We start from the raw sequence: 11,058 nt of genomic DNA, 5'->3' as shown, positions 1-11,058 counted from the left end.
GACCCCAAGAGCTTATGTTTATACCCCAGTATCACACAGCAGAAAGGCTGAATTGTAGTCATGTAGTTCCGAATTCCATCCTTTTGCTCTGTGTGCAACACAACATCTAGTACTGGGCCCACCAGTGAAATTGTAGAAGTGTTTTGAGAGGGACATGTTTTTATCATTTTTAACAATCAGCAACTATTTCTTGAGTGCTTACTATGTTTCAATTGCTAGGAAGAATGTATAGAAAGAAGTATGATGTGGTCTCATAACCACAAGAAAAGTTAAAAGCAATAAAGAGAGGGTGGGCAGTGGGTGGTTCAGTTGTAGAATGCTCACCTGCCACGCAGGAGACATGGGTTTGATTCCCGGCACACACACACACACACAAACAAAAGCAACATAGAGTTTCCAGGGCTACTGTGAGTGATTGTTCAGGCTTCACCCGCTTCATTCTACAGTGCGCACCAGCCGCAGTAGGGAGGCGGGAAAAGGGCATCCCCAGATGTTAACTGAGCAGCTTCTAGGAAGCAGTGAAGCAGTTCCATTAAAATTTAAAATACATAGATCATTTGGACATGAGGGGGAGCTTCCAGAGTGTTAGCAATGTTCTGTTTCTTCTTCTTCCTTTTTTTTTGGCGTGGGCAGGCTGCACGAATCAAACCTGTATCTCGGACATGGCAGGCGAAAGTTCTGCCACTGAGCCACCATTGCACCGCCCAATGTTGTTTCTTTTTTTTTTCAAGTTGTTTTTTTAAGTACCAAAAAACACCAAACAAATGCAAACATTCCTATTTTGATCATTCCATTCTACATATATAATCAGTAATTCACAATATCATCACATAGTTGCATATTCATCATCATGATGCAATGTTGTTTCTTAATCCAAGCTTTTTTGACTCAAGGGAGTTCAGTTTGTAAAATTTCATGAAGTTGTACACTTAAGTATAATATATTTTGAAGTAAATTATTTCTGCATGTATATTGTGTTTAAATGAAAAGTTAATAAATATATACCCTTTGACCCAGCAGTCCTCTTTCAAGGAAGATATTCCATAGAAATAGGATATTTATTGCATTTTTCGTAATGACAAAAATGTGGGATCCAGGTGGATGCCCATCACTATCGTACCTATGGTAAGTCCATCAATACAAGGAATAGGGTCCACGAATTTAAAAGAATAAATTATATTGACTTAGAGAGATTTCCATGTTTTATTTCTTTATTTTTAAATGAAATCCAGAGAAATATTTATCATTTCATTAAAAAAAATAGCATGCGGGGGTGCTTGGGTGGTTCAGTGGTAGAATGCTCACCTTCCATGCGGGAGACCCAGGTTTGATTCCCAGACCATGCACCTAAAAAAATGAATAAATAAAAGAAAAGAAAAAATTAAAAAAACATAAGCAATTTTCCAGCACAAATATGTAAATGTCTATATCAGCTTTTATGACAATTGAGAAATGAGTGATAGATACACGTGAAGGTGTTATCATAGATTAAAGTGTGAAGAGGGAGGGGAAGAAATAAGAAAAGAAAGCTATAGAGAAAATAAGAATATAGGTGACAATGAAAACAGACTGCCTAACATGATCCCAATATGTAAATTTTGAAAGTGGGCATTTGAGTGCCTGCCTGGAGAGATGAAAGAAGCAAGGGATCACTAGAATGTCGGTGGTGGTTACCCCTTCTACTGGTATTTCATGAAATGTTTATGTTCTTTGTACTCTTCTTATTGTTTGCATCATTTACAGTAAGCCTTAATAAAAAAAAACTTTTTTTTTGCATGGGCAGACACTGGGAATCAAAGCCAGGTCTCCAGTGTGGCAGGCAAGAACTGTGCCTGCTGAGCCACTGTGGCCTGCCCCTTAATCATTTTTATAATTAGAAATATTTTCATGCAAAAAAAAAAAATACAGCATATCTCAACTCTGCAAGTAAAATCATTGCTCTTCCCCCTACATGGGACATGACATCCAGGGGTGAAAGTCTCCTGGCGACATGGGAGAGGACCCCCAGGGATGAGCCTGGCCCTGGCACCATGGGATCAACAATGCCATCCTGACCAAATGGGGGGAAAGAAGTGTAACAAATAAGATATCAGTGGCTGAGAGAGTTCTCCAGTAACTTAGAGCAGCTAGAAGTAAAAACCTGGAATTGTGGAATTGTAACCCATACCAAACTCGGAAATCTGTTCTACAACTAATTGTTGTGATGTGCTTTGAAATTTATTGCTTTTTTGTACATATGCTATTTTTCACACAAAAAAGAAAAAATAAATTTCTTCTAGCCTCCAGTTGTTTTGGAGCAGCTAGAAGGGAAAATCTGAAATAGTGGAGTGGTAACCCATAACAACTCTGAAATCTGTTCTGTAACTGCTTGTTGCAGTGCACTTTGAAAATAATTGCTTTTTCTTTCTTTTCTTTGTATGTATGTTATATTTAACGATAAAAAAAAGTCAAAAAAAAAAGTGAAGTCTAAAAACTTGTCACCGCCTAGAGAGATAGTACAACTATATGTAATGTGGGATACTAAATGAGATCTTGGAACAGAAAAAGGACATCAGGTAAAAACTAAGGAAACCTGAATAAACTATGGACTTTAGTTAATAATTATGTATTAATATTTGTTCATTAATTGAAACAAATATACTATACCAATGTAAGAAAGATATTAATAATAGGGGAAACTGTGTGTGAGGGTAGAAGTATATGGGAACACTATACGATCTGCTCATTTCTCTGTAAATCAAAATGTTCTAAAAATGAATTCTATCAATAAAAAGCTTTTAAAAATAAAAAAATAGGGCAAATCTATGTTTTGGGGCTTTGAGAAGTCCCTAATAAATAGCATCCCTTTTCTCTGTCCAAGTTCTGAACAATTTGAGAGGAAAGAAAAAGAAAAGAATAGATACGGAGATCAAATATTATTATCTGTTTTCTGATATAGGCAAGTGAGCCCACTAATACTGAACCCTAGAATCAGGCAGACTTGCCATCTTGTCACCGTTTGTGCTGAGTGGGGTGGGCCAGCCTCCCCACATGGCATGGAAAGGGGCAAGGTCAACTTGCTCTTTGCAGGGAGGCAAAATCCAAGAAGTAGAGGCCGAGGGAGTATGCCCAGTTATTCTCCCCAAGTCTACAGTCAGATAACTCACTCCACCTCCACTGGGGCCAAGGAAGTCAAGGGGCAGAGAGGGACCCAGAGTGTCATGTTGTGGAAGGAAGAGGAAGAAAGCATTCTAACATTATCATCGAAAAGGAAATAGCATATTAAATCAATCAAGCTTGCAGAGAAATAAGACATCTGGAAGGTTTAGAATAGCATAAGAAAGATTCATGGAGTTGCAAGACCCTGAGAAGGGGTCTGATTTAGATGATACTGAGGACAGAAAGGGCATGTCAGGCTGGATAAATTAGTAAGGCAAAAGTGCAGCAATGTGAAAGCAAATAGTAATCAGAGCAGCATTTCTCAATCTTGAGTTAAACAACAATAAAAAATTATGTGGACATTCCGGTTTGGCTTAAATTAGTTTTTATGATGCTGCTTAGAGAATTCTTCCCATGAGACCCTGTCCTCCCAGTGTCCAACATCTAATGGTTTTTCCTTTTTAAAGGACACAAGTTATCAATAATAGATGGTGTTCTAGTTTGCTAGCTGCCAGAATGCAATACACCAGAAATGGAACGGCTTTTTAAAAAAGGGGAATTTAATAAGTTGCTAGTTTACAGTTCAAATGCTGTGAAATTGTCCAAATTAAAACAAGTCTATAGAAATGTTCAACCTAAGGCATCCAGGGAGAGATACCTTGGTTCAAGAAGGCGGATGAAGTTCAGGGTTTCTTTCTCAAGTGAGAAGGCACATGACGAACATGGTCAGGGTTTCTCTCTCATCTGGAAAGGCACGTGTCAAACATGGCATCATCTGCTAGCTTCCTCTCCTGACTTCCTTTCATGAAGCTCCCCAAGAGGCATTTTCTGTCTTCATTTCCAAAGGACATTGGCTGATGGACTCTCTGCTTCTCATGTCTATGTCATTCTCTGCTCTCTCAGAATCTCCAGCTTCCTTGGAAATGTTTCCTCTTTTATAGGATTCCAAAAAGTAATCAAGACCCACCTGGAATGAGTGGGTCTAATCCAGTTTAACATCTGCTCTTAATTGAGTCACATCTCCAGGGAGATGATCTAATTAAAGTTTCAAACATGAACTATTGAAGAGGGATTAAGAGAAACAGCTGCCTAAGAAACAGCTGCCTTTACAAAATGGGATTAGGATTAAACCATGGCTTTTCTAGGGTATATACATCCTTTCAAACCAGCACAGATGGTTATACACTAAATCTATGTCATCTTTCTTTGTAAGACTTCTGCAGCAATGTGAATGAATGACATACATACATTCCCTGTGAAAGATCTCTTATGTTAGAACCTTGCTCGTTTGAAATGTATATTTTCTAAATAGATTGGGGTAAAGTTGATCCTTGTATTAAAAATAAAGCAAGAGTCTTAATAGAATTCTTTAAATATATGTTTTCTTTAGAATAGTTTAGATTTATAGGAAAATTGAGCAAATGATGCAGAGAGTTCCCATAACCCCTGCCCTCCTGTACCCAGTTTCCTCTATCATTAAAATCTTGTATTAGTATGCTACAGTTGTTATAATTAATAAACCCATGCTGATATGCTATTATTAACTAAAGCCCATGGTTGTGCAGACTTCATTAGTTTTTACCTAATGTCTTCTCTCTGTTCCAGAATCCCATCCAGGGTCCCACATTACATTTAGTTGTCATGTCTCCTGAGGCTCCCCTTGGCTGTGACAGTTTCTTGGACTTCCCTTGTTTTTGGTGACTTTGTAAGTGTGGAGGAGATATACTGGTTAGATTCTTGGAGGACGCTCCTCTATTAGAAGTGGTCTGATGTTTTCTCATGAATAAGCCAGGGTTATGGGTTTGGGGGAGGAAGATCACAGAGGTAAACTACCGTTTTTATCACATCATGTCCAGGGTAGATGCCATCAACATGACTCATCACCGTTGATGCCCACCTTGATTATCTTGCTGAGGTGTGTGGTTTTCACATTTCTCTGCTGTAAATCTTCTTTACCCCTTTCCATCCTAGACTCATTGGAAGGAGTTTACTATGCAACTCACACTTAAAGGGTGGAAAGTTATTCCACCTTCCTTAGGGTGGAGGATCTACATAGATTATTTGGAATTCTTCTGTACGAGAGATTTATAATGGGATTTTACGTGTGGAGATAATATCTGCATTAGACAAAGGTTGTAATTAAAATTCCCAGGGGCCCAGACTTTTTGCTCCAGGGAAGGAAATAAAAGGGTCAAAACATCTCTTCCCTTTTGCTGAAGGAATAGCCAGAAAATTTGCTGCAGGGATTGCTGAGAGCAGCCACTTAATGCAAAACATAAGGAAATAATGTCTGCTCAAAACTCGGGCTGCCCAAACTAAAGAAGTTTCCTACCTCCTGGCAGAGCACTGAAAACCATGTGGGCAAAATCTAAAAGTGTTATTAGCCGTAGCATTTAATAGGAAGTAAAAGTCTCGTGGACCTTGGATCTGCTTCCATTTCTTGATGATCTGATCAAAATATGAGATGACCCAGAAAGGGGAGATATCCCTAATTTGGCTCTTCCCTAACAGATTGTAACACAAACAAAGGGCCATTTTAGGATGGTTTCTCCAACTAGATTTAAGGAAGAAGAGACCAGAGGCAATTGAATTACTCCAAACTCAGGGACATAAGGATCTGACTGATTGTTGTGGCCATGGAAATAAATAGAAAGAGGTAATTTCACATCATAGCCTATGATTAATTATGTCAGGAGGCAAAAAATATGGGGGTAAGGAGGAAGCAAGTTTATTTCTCTTCTGTTGCTTTGTTGAACAGAAGAACATGATACCATTAATAGCCATAGGAATAGCAGAAAGAAGAGTAGCTTGGGGAGAGTGCTCTTAGTTTTAGATACAAAATTTAATAGCCCCATATCTGCTTAAAAATGTTTATCAAATCATTGGAAATGAGAGGTTGGGAGCCCAAGAGAGAGATCATCTCTAAGGGTATAGATTTTGAAGTTAGCTACAAAAGGCTGAATGAATGGATGGTGTTCTCATTTGCTAGCTGCCAAAATGCATTTACCAGAAACAGAGCGGCTTTTGAAAAGGGGGAATTTATTAAGTTGCAAGAACACAGTTCTAAGGCCATGAAAATGTCCCAACTAAAGCAGTCTATAGAAATGTCCTATCTAAAGCATCCAGGGAAATATACCTTGGTTCAAGAAGGCTGATGATGTTCAAGTTTTCTCTCTCAACTGGAAAGGCACATGGCAAACATGGCAGCATCTGCTAGCTTTCTCTCCCAGCTTCTTATCTCATGAAGCTCTCCCGGGTGTGCTTTCCTTCTTCATCTCCAAAGGTTTCTGGCTGCACGGGTTCTGTAGCTCTTTCCAAAATGGTCCCCCCTTAAAGGTCCCCAGTAAGCAATCCCACCTTGAATGGGTAGAGACACACCTCCATGGAAATCATCTAATCAAAAGTTACCACCCACAATTGGGTGGGTCATATCTCCATGGGAACAATAAAAAATCTCCCAGCCAGCAATATTGAATGAGGATTAAAAGACATGGCTTTTCTGGAGTCCACCACAGATTCAAACTGGCACAGATGGTGTGCTGGTTTGAAAGAATTATGTACCCTAGAAAAGCCATGCTTCAATCCTGATCCAATCTTGTGGGAGCAACCATTTCTTTTAATCCCTATTTTATAATGTGGGTTGGGATCTTTTGATCAGATTATTCTCATGGAGATGTGACATGCCCAATTGTGGTTATTAATCTTTGATTAGACGGAGGTGTGACTCCACCCATTCCAGGTGGGTCTTGATTAGTTTGGTGGACTCCTTTAAAAGAGGAAGCATTTTGGAGATAGCCATGGCAGACAGCATGAGAACCACAAGAGCCCATGCAGCCAAAGACATTTGGAGATGAAGAAGGTAAACTCCCCCAGGGCAGCTTCATGAAACGAGAAGCCTGGAGAGAAAGCTAGCTGACATCACCATGTTCACCATGTGCCTTTCAGTCGAGAGAGAAACCCTGAACTTCATCGGCCTTTCTCGAATGAAGGCAACCTCTTGTTGGAGCCTTATTTAGACATTTTTATAACCTTACTTTAATAGTGGATGTTTTCGCAGCCTTAGAACTGTAAACTTGCAACTTATTGAATTTCTCTTTATAAAAACCATTCCAGTTCTGGTATATTACATTCCTGCAGCTTGTGAACTAGAACAGATTTATTCTTCAAGGACAGAATATATGTTAAACGGAGAAGATCAGAAAATAACAGTGAAAGTATTTGATGTTTGATGATGAGGAAAATGACCTACAGCCACTCAGATAGCAAAGAAGAGGGGGTAAGAGGATAAGTAGGTTTCCTGGACTGGAAACAGTGTACAAGCCTGGTTTTTGTTTGTTTGTTTGTTTTTTAGATTATAAAATGATCTCTTAATTGTGATCCATGAAACAACCCATCTTGAAACAAATAATGTAAGTAAATGCATTGTGATGAAGACTGAGTTTACCCACAAACTGTGTGTCTACCCTCTATTTCCTTGCTGTGGGTTCTTCGTAAACCACACTGTGTCAACCCTGGTTTTAATAGAAGATTAAAGCAGGGAAACTAGAAAGCTGACCAATGCTGGAGACCCTAGAAGTGCATGATTAGGAGGGTTAGTCTGCATTGAGAAGAAGTGGGGAGTTTAAGCAGGAGTGGCCTGTGGTGTTCAGATGCCACAGCTGTGCTTTCAGTTTAGTCATTACAAGATCTGTACCAGAATTTTCTGTTAGAATCTAAATTGGGCAAGGTAGGGGGGGTGCAGTCAGAAACTATGTGTGTTTAATTCACCTCATGTGGTGCCCAGCATGCTGTGTGCACGGACACCCACCACTGTTGGATGTGCTGATTCAGCCGGGCTTGATAATTTTGTTAAGATTAGTAGAGAGACACAAATAGGGTCTGCTCATTGGGAAAACATTTTGAAATCTCCCTTAATATATTTGATATTAAATTAGACAGATAACTATGCTTTGCGGTTTAAATGGATCTTGTGGATCTTATTTTCTTATTTGATTTTGTAAAAAGAACTGCAACAATCTTTTAGGATGAGGTGAGTAAACTTTGCGTCTAAAAATCTAAGCCATATTAACCTTTTCCTAATCTTTCAGTCAGTTCATTTTGAAAACTGAAGTCCTCAACGGCCTACAAGGTCGTCCTCAATCTACTTCCCCATCCCACCCCCCATTAGGTCTCCAACCTGATGTCCCTGACTGTCTTCTATTGAACCACCACGCCTCCTGGCTGCCTGGTGAGGACGTATGCCTGGCACACCCCTACCCCAGAGCCCCTGTGCTTGCTGTTTCATCTGCTGGGAAAGGTCTTCCCCCAGTACTCTATGTGGTTGCTTTGCCTTTTTTCAGGTGTGCGTTCAAATGCCATCTTCTCAGTCTGCCTTTCTTTGATTATACTCTTCAAAATACCCCTAAGGTATTCTACCCCCTTTCCCTCCTTTATTTTCTCCATATCCCTTATTACCATCAGATATACTAATACATTGTATATTTTACCTATTTATTTTATTTAATATCTGTCTCCCGCTACATGAAAAATGTAAGCTCCTTGAGGGCATGGACTTGTTCCTATTTTTGTTTGTTTTACTGCCTACAAGAATGTCCATCTTATGTTCTAATTCCAAGCAATCAAGCACAAACAAGTCTTTGGGACACAACACACATCTGATAAGAAGATTTTTTTTTAACATTTTTTATTGTGAAATATGATGTATATACAGAAAAGTGATACAGTTCAAAGTTCAATTTAACAGGTATTTATAGAGCAAATTTCAAAGTGTAGTATGGGTTACAGTTCAACAGTTTCAGGAATTTCCTTCTGGCTGTTCGAATACACTAAAAAAGAAATATCTATATAATGATTCCGTCATGATAATAATTTAATAACAAGTTTTTTAATGAATCAATTTGGTTCTTTATAGTAGGGACAGACTTTCTGCTCTTTTTATAAAGAAGTTCTTTTCTATAGGGAATGTTAAGGTGTTTTGGGGTGACTTTAAGGAACACGAAAAACAAAGGCATGCACAATTCTGATTAAGTTCAGGTCAGTTGAACTCAACAAACCCTTTCTGAGCACCTACTAGGTGCCAGACTCTGACTGAACTAAAGCTGGGACTAGAGAGAACAAATACATGACTCCATCCTTATGGGTCTCCTTGGAGCTTGAAAGGGGAGTCCGACAGGCAAACACGGATTTTCTACCATGCAGTCAGTGCTATGAAGGAGAAAGGTCTGGTGCTCAGGGAGCACAGAGATGGGGCCTTGGGCCAGGCTGGATGACACAGGGGAAAGAGGATGGGAGAATCCAGAGATGATAACATCAGCCCTGAATCTTTAAGGGTGAATAGGTGTTAGCTAGGGGAAGCAGGCGGCAGGTGAAAAGGGGAGATGGACAGAGTACTCAGCTGATAGAGGCAAAGCTGGGATTTGAAGCTAGGTCCACTGGTTTCTATGTCCTTGCTCTTTGTGCCACTCTGCTTCTCAGAATGATGCATATTTCTGAAGCATAGAAATGCTGTGTGTATTTTTTATTAATAAAACCAACATACAATATGAACATTCTTTTTTTTAATCACATAGTTGTATATTCATCATCATGATCATTTCTTAGAACATTTGCATCAATTCCGAAAAAGAAATAAAAACAGAAAAAAATTCATACCCATACACCTTACCCCTCCCTTTCATTGATCACTAGCATTTCAATCTACTAAATTTATTTTAACATTTGTTCCCCCTATTATTTATTTATTTTTAATCCATGTTTTACTCATCTGTTCATAAGGTAGAGAAAAGAAGCATCAGACACAAGGTTTTCACAATCAATCACACAGCCACATTACAAAAGCTTTATCATTATACAATCATCTTCAAGAAACATGGCTACTGGAACGCAGCTCTACATTTTCAGGCAGTTCCCTCCAGCCTCTCTGTTACACCTTAACTAAAAAGGTGATATCTACTTAATGCGTAAGAATAACCTCCAGGATAACCTCTCAACTCTGTTTGGAATCTCTCACCATTGACAATTTGTCTTATTTCTCTCTTCCTCCTTTTGGTGGAGAAGGTTTTCTCAATCCGTTGGTGCTGAGTCCCAGCTCATTCTAGGATTTCTGTCCCACATTGCCAGGAAGGTCCACACCCCTGGGAGTCATGTTCCATGTAGACAGGGGGAGAGCAGTGAGTTTGCTTGTCATGTTGCCTGAGAGACAGGCCACATCTGAGCAACAAAAGAGGTTCTCTTGGGGGTGATTCTTAGGCCTAATTTAAGTAGGCTTAGCCTATCCTTTGCCAGGTTAAGTTTCATATGAACAAACCCCAAATGGGCTCAGCCAATTGCTTTGGTTGTCCCCCACTGCTTTTGAGAATATCGAGAATTCTCCACTTGGGGAAGTTGAATTTTCTCCCTTTCTCACCATTCCCCCAAGGGGATTTTCACGCTGTGTTTTTAATATTTCACTTACTCTTACATTTCTTTGCATATTTCCATCATCTTTTTTGAAGATAAAATTACTTTTCTAGTAGATAGTTCTATAATATTTCATACAAATAAACTATGCAAAAATTTCACAAAGCTGTAGCGCTATGTGCCATGCTTTCTGATATTTTTCGTCTATTCTCTTTTATTTAAAATAATAATAGTAAACCACAAGATGGGGTTGGTTTCACAGCCCACAATACACTGAGACTCATAATTGGAAGAATGCTGTCCTGCAAGAATGTCCAACTTATGTTCTAATTCCAAGCAATCAAGCAACCTCCTGATAACTAATTCAGGAGGGGAGCAGCAGGGGTAGAAGACTCTATTCAGCTCTAGGCATTTGAAAACTCAAATGCCTTTAGAGGGCAGATATAACATAAATATGTATAAGATCATCGAGACATAGCAGAGAAGCCTCACCTTTCTGAAAGTTTTTTCTTTTTCTTTAAG

Source organism: Tamandua tetradactyla, chromosome 6 (assembly GCF_023851605.1).
Source record: "Tamandua tetradactyla isolate mTamTet1 chromosome 6, mTamTet1.pri, whole genome shotgun sequence".
Taxonomy (NCBI): domain Eukaryota; kingdom Metazoa; phylum Chordata; class Mammalia; order Pilosa; family Myrmecophagidae; genus Tamandua; species Tamandua tetradactyla.
The sequence above is the reverse complement of the archived record's forward strand: the minus strand, read 5'-3'. Positions refer to the sequence as shown.